Source organism: Natator depressus, chromosome 2, assembly GCF_965152275.1.
Source record: "Natator depressus isolate rNatDep1 chromosome 2, rNatDep2.hap1, whole genome shotgun sequence".
Taxonomy (NCBI): Eukaryota; Metazoa; Chordata; order Testudines; family Cheloniidae; genus Natator; species Natator depressus.
Window position 1 is genome coordinate 220680093 of NC_134235.1, and position 15271 is coordinate 220695363.

The window sequence follows — 15271 nt, forward strand, 5'->3', positions numbered from 1 at the left end:
ACACCTTTGAGGATTTAGGCCTAAGAGCCAAAACCTGCAGGCCTTACTTGGGTAAATCCCCCACCGACTGCAATGTGGTGTTTTCCTGTGTAGCAACTGCAGATTTTTGTCTTTATTGTAAATTTACGGGCCAAGTTCTGTCCATTACATCTGTGTAATATGGTTACATCAGTGTAAAAGAGGACAGCAGTTAGCCCTGTGTGTTCAACATGCATGTTATAAAAGCAGCCAGGGATTAAACAACAAATGGGCACAACTGGTTCCAACAGAAAACAGCCAATACACACACAAGCGATTACAAAAATAAAAAGAAAAGGAGTACTTGTGGCACCTTAGAGACTAACAAATTTATCTGAGCATAAGCTTTCGTGCGCTACAGCTCACTTCATCGGAAGTTACTTATGTCAGCTCAGTGAAATTCTTAATGTGTATATTTTCATACATTAGATGTACAGAGTGATTTGTTCCTGCAGGGTAGTTCATGAGTATAAGGCTTTATTTTATTTAGAAAATCTGAGTTATACGTATCACCACATCAAACATTTGTTCCCATGAATACTAACAAATATGATATGGAATTTGCAAAGAGATCTAAGAAACCCTTTCATCACAAAAGCTCAGAGCTTTTTCAAACATTAAATAATACAGCGCGGTGCATGGTGGAGATGTTTCTAACCATTTTGCATATGTGGAAACTGAAGCACAGACAAACTCAGAACCTGATCCTCCAGGCTGCTGCACTCTCAGCTCCCAGGACCTTATTTCCTGATCTAGAGCTCAGTGAAGTCAAAGGAAAGATGGGCTTTGGAACAGGCACCAAATGACTTTTCCCACTTAATGTGAGGACCAGAAATTCATCCCTTTAGTTCCCTGTTTTAACTACTTGGCAGTCCTCCTTTGGTATGGAAAGGGTTCAGAATGTTTTCAGATGCCTGGTTTGTTTTTCCTTAGCCAGTTCAACTATAGCAGTCTACATCTAGAGACTTTAAAATGTCAGCTCAAAATATTAATCAAATATAGTCTTAATTATATGCAAACTCAAAATAACTTTACATATTTTAATATTGTTTTACTGCAGTTGGTGCTTCAGCTAGTTCTTGGGACTCTCTTAACTGTTTAAAGTATTTACATTAAAATGGGCATAATTTGTCACAGGAGATATTCACACCTGTCAAAATGACAACTCTGCATATGCTTACAAGGTGAAGGCTAATCACAGTCACAGACTAGAAACTTAACTTATTTGAAGCGAAAGTTTAGACTGAGAATATATCAACATTCATAGGAAGATCCTAACCTGAATACTTATGATATTTTTTCTGTATTGTGCATTTTTATACTCCTCATATGTGTACTATCACAGTAAAAAAATGTGATAATTATCATAGCGTATTCAAACTTTTAGAGGATATTGCATTAGATTAATACTGTAGCAAGGAGAATACTTTTTTTGTAAGCAGACAGCTCAGGTATTGCTCTCTGAATTTGATTTGCAGCTGTCTCTTGTTTCACAGCTTTTTGCCTTATGATTGTTCACCGGTTAAATTTGCCTTCTCTTAGTCCCACACATTCTGGTCTGTGCACTGCATGATGTTCCAGTTCAGAACCTGATCCTTATGCCGTTATGCATGCAAACTCCCACTGAAGTCATTTATGGTACTCTCGGGTACATTGTTTTTTTAATCTAATTATCTTACATGTTACTAGAATTAATTGCACATATCAAATGCATAAATAGAAGGCAAGCTTACTAACACAGTTGTGAATTTAGTTGCTTTGCTCTTTCATATTGATATGTACCCCGATTTCATTTTCTGGTTGTTTGGCAATTAAACAAGTTTTAAGTGACCTTCACAGGATCATTCATTAACAAGGAAAACAAGAGTGGGCCTCAGTACCCTTGAACCACTGAACTTTTATCTCTTGGGTACTTGAACTGCTGACCTGTACAAGTACCCTTTGCTTTAACCTGTTTTAAATGTATTCCTTTTACTCTCCTTGTACAATATTAACTGGCTATGATCCAATCATTTGTGTAGTAGAACATATTTTTCTGAAATTTAGCTCTATTATGACCACTTTTCAAATGGTCTTGTAGATGAGTCACAGCCATTTGCTAACCCATTAACAAGGCACCATCAACTTAGTATCTAGTCATCTTAAAAAAAATGAGTTAAAGGTAGTTTCAAGTACACCTGACCATGGGTCTCCCTGCTGATTGTTATGAATGTACAGTGTCAAGTTGCTAATATATATATTATTCTTTTTTTAAATCTCTCCCCCATTGTTATGTGAAAGACCCACTCAAACAGATGAAAGATGGCCCACAGGTTAGGGTGCTATCTTGTAACTCAAGAAAATGGGGTTCAGTTCCCTCCCATAAGCAGAGGGAGGTCCTGATCTTGCAGTGAACTCTGCATGGGAGCAGCAGTGTGTCCACACACAAAGCTCATTGCAAAATTGGAGCCTGACTATTCTGTAAAACTGACTAAACCAATAGCTGTCCAATTACATAAACCTTAAAGTGTGTAGATGTAACAATAGCAAGTAAAACACTTAGGCCTGGTCTAGACAAGAAAATTAGGTTGGTTTAACTACATCGGTTAGTTGTGTGAAAAATCCACACCCCTCAGTGGCATGGATAAACTGATCTAAATTCCTGTGTAGACAGTGCCAGGTTAACAGAAGATTTTTTTTCCATCGACCTAGCTGCTGCTTTTTGGGGAGGTAGATTACCTTTGCCAATGGGACAATCCCTCCAGTTGGCGTAGTAGTGTCTACACCAGGGGTGGGCAAATTTTTTGGCCCGAGGGCCACATCTGGGTATGGAAATTGTATGGCGAACCATGAATGCTCACGAAATTGGGGGTTGGACTGTGGGAGGGGGTGAGGGCTCCGTCTGGGGGTGTGGGCTCTGGGGTGGGGCCAGAAATGAGGAGTTCAGGGTGTGGGAGGGGGCTCTGGGCTGGGGCAGGGAGTTAGGGTGCGGGGGAGGGGGGACGGCTCCAGCTGGCGGTGAGGGCTCTGGGGTGGGGCTGGAGATGAGGGGTTGAGGATGCAGGAGGGTGTTCCGGGCTGGGACCGAGGGGTTTGGAGGGTGGGAGGGGGATCAGGGTTGCGGCAGGGGGTTGGGGTGCAGGAGGGGGTCGGGGTGCAGGTTCCGGGCAGCGCCTACCTCAAGCAGCTCCCAGAAGCAGGGGCATGTCCCTCCTCCGACTCCTATATGGAGGTGTGGGCAGGTGGCTCTGTGCACTGCCCTGTCCACAGACACTGCCCCTGCAGCTCCCATTGGTCACAGTTCCCGGCAGGGGCAGCGTGTAGAATCCTGTGGCTGCCCTTACACGTAGGAGCCGGCGGAGGGGCCTGTCACTGTTTCTGGGAGCCTCAGCGGGAGCTTGAGGGCCGGATTAAAACGTCTGGTGGGATGGATGAAGCCCCTGGGCCATAGTTTGCCCACCCCTGGTCTACACTGAAGCACTTCAGCTGTCTTGCTGTAGCATTTTAAATAGAGACAAGCCCTTAAACAAGAGTTTTAAAATGACGGTGGTACTTTAAAGGAAAAAATACTAAACAGTCAGTGTAAAGAAAACAGGAACCTTTTTTCTTTCAGGAAGGTTTTTTTTTTTTTTCCCATTCCCCCAGCAGGGTCCACACAAACTTTTATTTCTTCCTTGGAAGGAGGGACTATGACAAAAGGGACTCAGAGTTGGCAAAGTGAAAGAGAAATTTTGTATCTTTCTTCCAGCCCGGGGAAAGCAAAGCTCCTGGGCAGGGTAGTGAAAACAAACACAAAAAAGTAGCAGGGTAACAAATCAAACACAATAGTTTTTGGAGTGCTGCTTTCAAGGTAGCCAGTTTTGAGTTCTAGTCAGCAGAGAGATACAGCCTCTCCAAACCAGGCACTTCCAGCCCAACTTATCCCCACCATCTGTAGGGTTGCCTGGTGAAGGAAAGTAGGACTGCCTGTTAAAGGATTATTTTTAAATTGCATTTGTGCCCATTATTGCTTCTTCATAGTGGATAAAAAGGGCCTGATAGGTTGAAAAACAAAACCAAAACAAAACAAAAAAAAATCCCCCTTAATTTTTCCGCTTGCTTGTTACCTTAGAAATGGGACTATGAGATCTGCTCTTTCCTTTTTTTTTCCCTGTAGGACCTTCTGGTTGCCTTAAGCATGTATATTATAGAATCATAGAAATGTAGGTCTGGAAAGGACATTGACAGGTCATCTAGTCCAGTCCCCTTCGCTGAGGTAGGACCAAATATACCTACACCATCCCTAAAAGGTGTTTGTCTAACCTGTTCTAACAACCTCTAATATGGATTCCACAACTTCCTTTGAAGCCTATTCCAGAGCTTAACTGTCCTTATAGTTAGAAAGTTTTTCCTAATGTCTAGCCTAAATCTCCCTTGCTGCATATTAAACCCTTAATTCTTGTCGGTACCTTCAGTGGACAATTGATCACCATCCTCTTTATAACAGCCCTTAACATAAAGACTGTTATCAGATTCCCGCCTCAGTCTTTGTTTCTCAAGTCTAAACATGCTCTGTTTTTTTAACCTTTCCTCAAAGGTCAGGTTTTCTAAACCTTTTGTCATTTTTGTTGCTCTCCTCTGGACTCACTGGATGCAATACTCCAGCTGAGCCCTCACCAGTGCCCAGTACAGCAGAACAATTACCACCCATGTCTTACCCTTCTGTTAATACACCCCAGAATAATATCAGCCTGTTTTGCAACTACATCACTTTGTAGACATATTCTATTTGTGACCTACTATAATCTCCAGATCCTTTTCAGCTGTGCTACTGTATAGCCAGTTATTCCCTGTTTTGTATCTGTTCATTTAATTTTCTTTCCCAAGTGTAGTACTTTGTTCTTATCTTTATTGAATTTCATCTTTTTAATTTCAGACCAATTCTCCAACTTGCTAAGGTTGTTTTGAATTCTAATCCTGTCCTCCACAGTGCTTCCCACTCTACCTAGCCTGGTATCATTGGCAAATTTTATAAGCCTACTGTCCACTCCGTTATCCAAATCATTAATGAAAATATTGAATAATGCCAGACCCAGAACAGACCTCTTTGGGACCTTACTAGATACATCACCCCAATTTGACAGCAAACCATTGATAACTACATCCTGAGTATGGTCTTTCAACCAGTTATGCACCCACTGTGATGTTGCACTCTATATGATTTTATGAAAATATGCTAATGAGTGAGAATATAATGTAACTGGAATATGCTTCATACAAAAGATCTCTTGTAAGGTATCATTGCAAAGCTTATAACCTACGGAGTGTGGTCATCCTATTTGTATAAATGTATCACTCTTGTATCTGAAACTAGAAATATGAAATATAACTCTGAGGTCCTATTGTAATTATGCAAAGTGTGGGCCATTCATGGAATCTTGATGGCTCCCATCAACCAGGACAATTGACTGTGGATGGCTCTGTTTGCAGGCAGGCCTTCCTATGAGTCAGGCTCGGAGGAATGAGGGCTTGAAGTCTTACAGTGACTTGTGATCATGTCACCTGAACTGGAATCCATCTTTAACCTGGTGCTTTTCCATTTAGAAGGAGGGGTGGGAACCCAGAGAAGGATAAAGGATTCCTGCTTTGTGCAAAAGATATATAAGGGGGTGGAACAGAACAAAGGGGCTTGCAGGCATGAGAAATCCCCTAGCTACCACCTGAGCTGAAACAAGGACTGTACCAGGGGAAAGAATTGTGCCCAGACTAGGAAGGCATCCAGTCTGTGATAGAAGCTTATTGAAACACCTCTGAGGGTGAGATTTTATCTGTATTCAGTTTTCTTACTGTATTAGGCTTAGACTTGCATGTTTTATTTTATTTTGCTTGGTAATTCACTTTGTTCTGTCTGTTATTACTTGGAACCACTTAAATCCTACTTTTTGTATTTAATAAGATCACGTTTTACTTATTAATTAACCCAGAGTGTGTATTAATACCTGAGGGGGGGGCATAGCTCTCTATCAGTGTTATAAAGGGCGAACAACTTATGAGTTTACTCTGTATAAGCTTTATACAGGGTAAAATGGATTTATTTGGGTTTTGGACCCCATTGGGAACTTGGCATCTGGGTGTTGGAGACAGGAACACTTTTTAAGCTGTTTTCAGTTAAGCCTGCAGCTTTTAGGGGACGTCTTTCAGACCTGGGTCTGGGTTTGTAGCAGGCTAGCATGACTGGCTCAAGCAGGCAAGGTTCTGAAGTCCCAAGCTGCCAGAGGGAAAATGGATTAGAAGTAGTCTCAGCACATCAGTTGGCAGTGCCCAAGGGGGATTCTGTGATCCAACCTGTCACACCCACCATATAGTAATTTTATTGAGACCACATTTCTCAAGTTTGTTAATGAGAATGTCATGTGGTCCTGTGTCAATAGCCTTACTAAAATAAAGATATATCATGTCTACTGCTTCCCACTATCCACTAGGGCAGTATCTGTTCTCATAACTTCACTGAAGGGTTTTTAATAAAGACATCATTTCTCTAAAATGTTCAATAGTCATTGAAGTTAAGTAGGTGTTAACCAAAATGAAAAGCAGAGATGCCTGGCTCCACAAAGGTATGTAGATGCCTAAACCCTAGACCTGGCCACCTAATTCTAGCTCAGGCACCATTGAGATCCACAAAATTCCCACTTGGCTGCTGCCTAACCCTGTAGGGCACCTACCTCTTACCATTCATTGTACGGGGAGCTGAGGTGCCTAACTCGGCCTTTGTGGATTGCAGTGTTGTTCCTGTGATTTTCTAGGTCCCTAAAAGTTAGGTGGTGTGATGCTCAGCATCACAGTGCCTAACTCCCTTTGTGGATCCAGGCCAGAGTGTCAAACAGTCTGACTAAAAAAATCCTTTTACCTCTCAATTACTTCAATTTCAGTCTTTTGTGATGTCATCGTTTCATTAGTTCTTCAGTCATCATAGAGTCTTCCAGGCCAGATGAGACCCACATTTCTACTATAAAAAACAAGCAGAAAAAAATTATCTTAAAATAAACAAATGAAGCCTTCAAACTGTCTTTGTACATTATAAAAAAGCAAAGAGGGTATACCTCCCCCCCTTTTTTTAAACAAACCCTTTACAGGTCACTTTAAATTATCCAGAGATGAGAACACTTTCTTTCAGGCCTGGCAGCTTCTGCAGATTTTTGAGATAAGACATAAATCTCTCCTCTTATCTCTCCTGGGGTTAAAAAAAGAGAGAACACAGGTCTTCCTCCTCTGCTAAGCGTGGAGAGAGATCTCTCCCTGGTTTGAGCTGTCCTACAGCTTCTCCTCCTCTTTTGCTGGAGGGTGAGAGCTCCTTTTTCTTTTTCAACTGTAACCAGTAAAGGGTTTCAATGCCTGCACTCTCCAGCTGAGTGTTGGGTAGGCACACAGGCCCTCACCTGACCTCTTCATTTCCATCTACAATTTTTGACTGCAGAATGGTTTCTTGACACAAATAATAGAATTTCAGTACCCAATTACATGATTTTAAGGCACAAGTGGTATGTGCAACTACCCAGCAAAAATTTAGATGCTAAAATTATAGTCTTTCTACAATGATTGTGCATCCAGAACTGCAGGCGAATATTTGCATGGCTTGCTTTGAAAATTTAGCTCATTATATGAAGAGCAAAATGTTCCTTTAGTCAAGTTTTTAACAAAAAACAGAGATGCAGAGTTCCAGGTGCAGTATGGGCATCCTTGCTCCCCTGGGAAAGAAGACTTTACTAAATGCTTTAACACTAGAGCAGGTAGAGGGAGTAGATCAGGGCTCTGCACCACTCTTGCAGCCCGTACCAGGGCCAGCCTACTGGGTAAGTATCTCGTTCTCTTTCTGCCAACACTGGGCCTGAATTTGTTCAAGTTTCCTTCAAAAAGCTGTAAATCACAAACTGTGTATATATTAGGTGGATCCGTCTGCTGATTTCCTCATTCTACTTGTGTCTTTGGCAAGCAACAGAGGGAGTTTGGCTGTCTTGCAACTACTATGAGCTGAGAATAATACTATTCAACTGACAAGAGCAGGCGGAAAGGGAACAAGAAGAAGACATCAAGTAGTTAGTAACAGCATGGAAATGTAGAAATATGACAAAAAGTAGAATATCCATAACTGGCACATTATACCCTCAGCTAGTATATTTTTAATATTTTTATTTAATCTAAGTGTAACACTGGCACATCAGTTAAGTGAAACATCCCTAGAATAAGAAAACCAATTCATCTATACCCTCAGTTTGACAGCACAGTGGTAACTATGAGAGGAAAACATATACATGGGGGGAACAAACCATCCCAAATGGGATACCAATTTTGACCCCAATTCTGCAAATACTTACATAGGTGCTTAACTGTACACACACATGCAGTGAGGTCAGTGGGCTACCCATGTGCAGAAAGTTAAGCTCCTGCAAAATTGCAAAAAACTGGAAAACTTAGGCCTTAACAGTAGATAGGCCATAATCCTACAAGTTGTTCTGCATAGCTGGATCCTTGGGCTCATGTGCAGCCCTGTTGACTTCAATAGGTCTCTACATGGATGTAAAGACCCACTTGTATTGAGCAGCTGGGACCGAGGAATTTAGTGATACAAAGCCCAAGAAGAAGTATTTTATGTCACACAGCAGAACATTGTCCATCCAAAATATTAGAAAAGTATATTTCCAAGGAGACAAAAATGCAGTAAGAAAAAGCAGAAATACCATGCTCACTGTAAAAGAGAGTAATTGCCAAGAAAGAGCTTGATCCTGCTGTTGCCCCATATCTAGGTAAAAATCCCATTGATTTTACTGGGAATTTTGCCTGGGCAAGGACTGCAAGATGAGACCCAAAGAAAGTGAAAAAAAAAAGCAATACTGGAGTGAGAGTAAAACTGAGGTTCTTACTAATTGCTTTTTTGAATCTAATGCACTTTCTCTACCTTATTTGTTTTTTTTCTCCTTCATTTCACGGGGAGGAAAACCTTAAAATGATTTAGTATAAGAGTGATCTGAGAATACATTTTTTCCCATTTAAAACAATGTTCTGTACGATTTATCAGGGAACAAAAGAGCCACATCTGCTCCAATATAAGAACAACCTATTTTAAGAGAAATCAGCTTATGTTTAGAGGCTAGTGAAGCATGAACAATATTCAGGAGTAGATAAATCCATTTACCCTGGAAAACAATCACTCATTTCTCCAAAGCTTCAGAAATAACCTATTCTTTATCCAAAAAAGAATTTGACGAAATTGTTGGTGTGAGAGAAGAATTCCCTGAGTCATAGAACATTTCTGCTGATAAGATCTGTAAGTGGACTGTGAAAAGATTTCACCATTCCTCAAATGTAATCCAAATTTTAGATCCAAAATAAGTTTTCCGCATTTACACAGCAATGTTTCTCATTTGTCCCTTCCTCAAGTTCCAGCATCTGCCGAGTTTTTGTTGTTGTTTTCCAACATTCCAAATATTAGGGCCAGTCTCTGCAGTACATACTCATATAAGAAATTCTTGTTCACATGAATAATCCCAGTGATGAAGCCAATATGACAATGCATGCATGGCTAAGGACTGTGAGTTGTAGCCCTTCCAGTGTAACAAAACAGTCTTCAAGCACCAATTTTTCTTTTTCACTTTTTTCATATTGAGACCAAAAAAGGAACTTGAAGTACAAATTTGCCTCTCAGTAATGATTTAATCCCAGTGAGATCACTGGGTTTGCATGTGTGTATCCAAGAAAGGATCTATAACTTTGAGTTTTAGATCGTGGGGGACAGTGGTGGCCTTCCTCTACCTCCTTGCTTGAAGGACAGTATACACAGAAACATTCCTGGCAAAACCTCTTCTGTTGTATCAGGTTCATTGGAAGCAGCTTCAATATTTCATTTTTGAAAAATTGACACAACTGTGTATTGACCCTATACAGCAACTTTCATCTGAAGCTCTCACATCATTTTACAAATATTTATTAATTCAGCCCCACAGCACCCATTCAAGTATAATAATAAGGAACATTTACAGACGAGTTAAATGGAGACACAGCGGGTGAAATTCTAGCCCAATTAAAATCAATGGGAGTTTTGCCATTGACTTCAATAAGGCCAGAATTTCACCAAGAGAACTTAGTGATCTTGGCTTAGTCAGGAGTAGAGCCATACATAATTTTCTTACTGTAGTTGCTACTGCTTCTGTGTCAAAGCCACTAATCCCTGGCTCTCCTGAGTCAGCATCACTGGACACAGGACCTCCTCTCACTAACTAAACAGACCAACTGCTTGGTGGAAGGCTGACTTGGCAGATTGGGAGCTTAATCTTCAGTGGTAAATACATATGTAAATGTAAAACCTGCGGGATGGGGAACAGAGGATATGAGGAAAGAATCAGAACTGCAGAAGTAAGACTTGGGTAAAGTAAATGAAACTGGGTATGGGCAGATAGAAGAGAGGGAAGAGATGAAAAAGAGAATGAATGCTCCTAAGTGGGTAATGGGGATAGGGGAGAGCAGAGAAAAATAGGGTCAGTCAGCCTATAAGAGAAAAGGATAAAAGAGGAGTGGGTGCAACAAAGATAAGGACTGTGGTGGAAAAACTAAGGATGTGACAGAATAGAAGAGAAAATAAGAGGTGAGGTCATCAGCTGCACAAACCATTTTAAGAATATTTTCCAAGCCAGTCATTCCCACAGTTATGTTGAGGTCAGTCATTTTCATCTGTTTTAATATTTTTTTCTATGGATTCCTTGACTGATGATTTGTAGAAAACTAAGGAACTGGATAATAAACAAAGCAATAAAACAAAAACATATCACTCTGCTATTGAAATGGGGTAAAGTAGTAACTCCAGCTTTGGATTTTAAAAGCGCTAATGAACTCAAAAACAGAAGACTATTGAAGTGTTTGCTGTTCAGGGACAGCTGTAGAAGCAAAGGATTTGGTCTTACTTCTTTGAAGTCAATGGAAAAGCTACCATTGATTTAATTGGAAGTGGGATCAAGCCATAAGAGAAGAAAACAAGAGTGTTGAAGAAATGTGTGTAAAGTTTTTATATAGTGGACATAAACAAACTTGGCTACAGAGAAATTAATGAATGAATTTTAGGTCCGATTTTTAAAGGGGCATCAACCTGCCCTCTGGTGTTTTCTGTGAAATTTTGTAGACCCAGCTAATTGCATGTCCACTTGATATCTACAAATCAGGTAGTTAGATGTCATAAGTAGGGCCCTACCAAATTCATGGCCATGAAAAATGCGTCATAGACCATGAAATCTGGTCTCCCCCGGGGAATCTGGTCTTTTGTGTGCTTTTACTCTATACTATACAGATTTCACAGGGGAGATCAGATTTTCTCAAATTGGGCGTCCTGACCCACAAGGGAGTTGCAAGGTCACAAGGTTATTTTAGGGGGGTCGCAGTATTGCCACCCTTACTTCTGAGCTGCCTTCAAATCTGGGAGGATGGAGAGCAGCGTCTGTTAGCCAGGCACCCAGCTCTGAAGGCAGCGCCGTGCCAGCAGCAGCACAGAAGTAAGGGTGGCAATACCATACCATGCCACCTTTACCTCTGCGCTGCTGCCTTCAGAGCTGGGCGGCCGGAGAGTGGTGGCTACTGACTGAGGGCCCAGCTCTGCAGGCAGCAGCGCAGAAGTAAGGGTAGCAATACCACACCATGCCATCCTTAGTTCTGCACTGCTGCTGACGGCCGCGCTGCCTTCAGAGCTGGGCTCCCAGCCAGCAGCTTCTGATCTCTAGCTGCTCTGAAGGCAGTGCCGCTGCCAGCAGCAGTGCAGAAGTAAGGGTTGCAGTACTGCAGCCCCCCCCGCAATAACCATGCAACCCCCTCACAACTCCTTTATAGGTCAGGACCCGTAAAATGACAACACTGTGAAATTACAGATTTAAATAGCTGAAATAATGAAATTTACAAATTTAAAAATTCCATGACCATGAAATTGACCAAAATGGACCATGAATTTGGTAGGGCCCTAGTCATAAGGATATAAACTGAATGAAATACATGCAAGGGAGCCTAAGTGGCATTCAGATTTTAGTTATAATTGCATGGATTGAATTATATATAGTACTAACAGAAGAAAAAACACCCATGTGAGTGAATCAGATACTGTATTGTTTTCAGCTATGTCTATCCAAGGTATTCATATGACTCTCATCACTGTTGCAAGCACCTCTCAATCTCTAATGGATTTAGCCTCATTACACTGCTGTGAGGTAGGGCAGTGCTATTAGTCTCTGGATCTTGCACAAAAAACAATAACCAGAAAATAATCTGTTTATAATTTTTTTTTAATTTGTTGCTCATTAATGTAAGGGTTGCAACTGACCACAGCTACGAAAGTCAATGGCTTTCCTAGGTGCTATGCAAACTTCAGCTACTAGTGTACATTTCTGCTATTACCTTTAGCCAGTCAGAGAGAGGAAACTCTCAGATGTGCTCAAATGTCCCAGTATATGTGGTGGGGATGTGAGGAGGATTTACAATCTGCCTTTACAATAGGCTGAGACCATCAAACTGATTTATACTTGTAACCTAAGCTAGGATTTCAACCAATTTCAGACATTAAAGTCAGAGGAGCTATTCTGGTTTGCAACAGCTGAGAATCTTGCTCTAAATGATTTTCAAATGCACCTTGTGATAATATATTACAGACACAAACTGTCACTACAACTTCATTTTCTTCACGTACTTCAGGTGGGTCTTAATTGCAGCTTACTGACAATGTAGCTGGATACATGCTGGAAAAATCAGATTCAGAGCTCTTGTAATCATTTTTATATTCTGTCTCACCCTCTACAAAGCTACAACCTGTAAACAGATTAAAAATAGGATATACCAATTGTAGTTTTATGTAAGAGAATTCCCCCACTATTTTAAAAAAGATGAATATAAGCTCGGAAGTGCTGTACAAATTACAGCTAGATAATTAAAAATGCACATTTGCAAGGATTTGCTTCAACACTTTCTGAAGTGATGGTAGTGCTTGTGATATGTCCTGGTCTGATGTCCTGCAGACCAAATCCTCCTTTAGTCTGTTTATCTGCAGGTATAGTATGGGCAGCATTAGTTGAATTGCTCAACTAATATGCATTACACCTGAAATGGAGGGATCACTCTTGATGGCATGGAGACTATGGGTATAGTAGTTTAATTTTCAGGCCCATTCAGTCCTTGGCCTCTCTACTAACAGTGGTCCCCATTGTTTTGGTGCTCTTTGTAATGTGGACCTGTACATCAGAAATTGCACTAAGATAATTTCCTATGGATCACCAAAGACCCTTCAGGAATGACTTTTAGGAGTTGGAAAAAATTTCAAAAGCACCTAAAATGACTTACAAGCATAGGTTCCATTTTCTAAAATGGCTTAGACACTTGGGGCCAGATTTGAACAGTATTTAGGCATCTAACAAGCATATAGGTGTCTAGTGGGATTTTCCAAAGGGCTTAAGCACCTAATTCCTATTGAAATCAAATTTGAAGGGTCTGCATTGTTCCAATACTAGGATCATTGCAGATACAAAAATGGTGTGACACAGGGTGCTAAATTTCTTGAGACTCATTTTAAAATTAATTTTAACTGAAACAAATTAATGCATTTACTTGTAAAGACTCAGAAGATTCATCGTGTGCCCTAAGTGTTGTAATTTTGGGGAGGATATGCTGTATTCTTCATGCATAATGAAGAAATAAATAGGAGTTAGGTGTCTAGGCACTTTGGAAAATACCATTAGGTATCTATCTGCATTTTTAGGCACCAAAATATCTTTAAATATCTGGCTCTTAAGAACCTAGCTTTCGTTGAAAGTCAATGGGATTAGGCCCCTATGGGCTAGATTCATAGAGGGAGTTAGGCACCTAATTGCCACTTTAGGCACCTAAATCCCAGAGTAAGGCACCACTGGTATTCACAAAACTGGGCTCAGCTTCCGCCATGCCCTGTAGGGGTCAAAACTTACTCAGCAGTAAATGTCCTTACATGCTTATGTGTCTGCCTCTGAGCATGTGCACTGCAGCCTCACTCTAGGCTTCAGGATGCCAAAGCCCCAGTGCAATTCACAAACCAGAGGAGGATAGGTGTTCCTCCATCTAACCTGCCTGCAGGGCCCAATTTTGTAGGTGAACTCAGAGTATGCCTAATTCCACACAAAATAGCTGGGTGAGGAGGACCTCCCTCATATCTTTTGGCCCAGAGGTTAAGGTCCTCACTTGGGCAGTGGGAGGCCCCCCACCCCCACCTCAAGTCCACCCTTGCCTAAGAGAGAGAAGGGATTGGAACAGAGATCTGTTACCTCTCTGGTGAGTGCTTTAACCATTGGGCTGTGGAATATTGTGGGGGGGGGGGGCTTCCTCAATTTCTCCTGTTGAAGCTGTTCCACTGTGGCTAAATAAAGAGTCATTGGGCCAAAGAGAGTTAGAGCGCAAACCTGCACAAGAATGACTTTGTAGTCCTGCTGGTTACAGCACTCACCCGGGATGTGGAAGAACCAGGATCCAGTTCTCCTGTGCCAAGGACTCTTTAATTAGTTCTGCACAGTGGAACTGCTTCTACAGGAGAGACTGAGGTAGTTCTACCTCAGAATATCCCACAACTCAGTGAGTAGGGCACTTACTGGAGAGGTAGCAGATCCCCATTCAAATTCTCTCTCTCCCTCAGACAACGGGAGGACTACAGGGTCTCCCACATCTCAGATGGGTACCCTCACCACTGGACTAAAAAGGGGGGAGCTGCTGCTTGCCAGAAATACCGTAGGTGCTTCACTCCAGAAGTGGGTTCATAGCTAAGAAGCCCATGCAGAGATAGACACTGAACTCCTGGAGAAGGGTGGGGCTTATGGCGCATCCCTCCCATTGGCTAGCTTAGGCAGGGAGACACCTAGCATGCGGCTTTTGTGAATCACGTTCTTAGGCACCTATCTTCCTCCATTCATTGCTTAGAAAGGTTGAGCACTCAACTTAGGCTTTGTGAATCCCAATGATTTTCTATGTACCTAAAAGTTAAGTGTGGCAACGCTGAGTGTTGCAACACCTAGATTCCAGTGTGCATCTAGCCTTAAGTCACTTTTGAAAAATGGCAGTTAGGCTCCTCAGCCACATAGGCACTTTTGAAAATGCAACCCTTTGCCTATATTGATAATTCACTTTGTAGTCAGCCACTAATGTAGTTGTACCAGTTCAAGCCCCAAGTGTGGACAAGAAAAACCCCAATTTGCACTGATAGAGCTTACCATTACCAGTTCAAGTCTGGTTAAGGTAACACAAGTAAAAAGCTTCC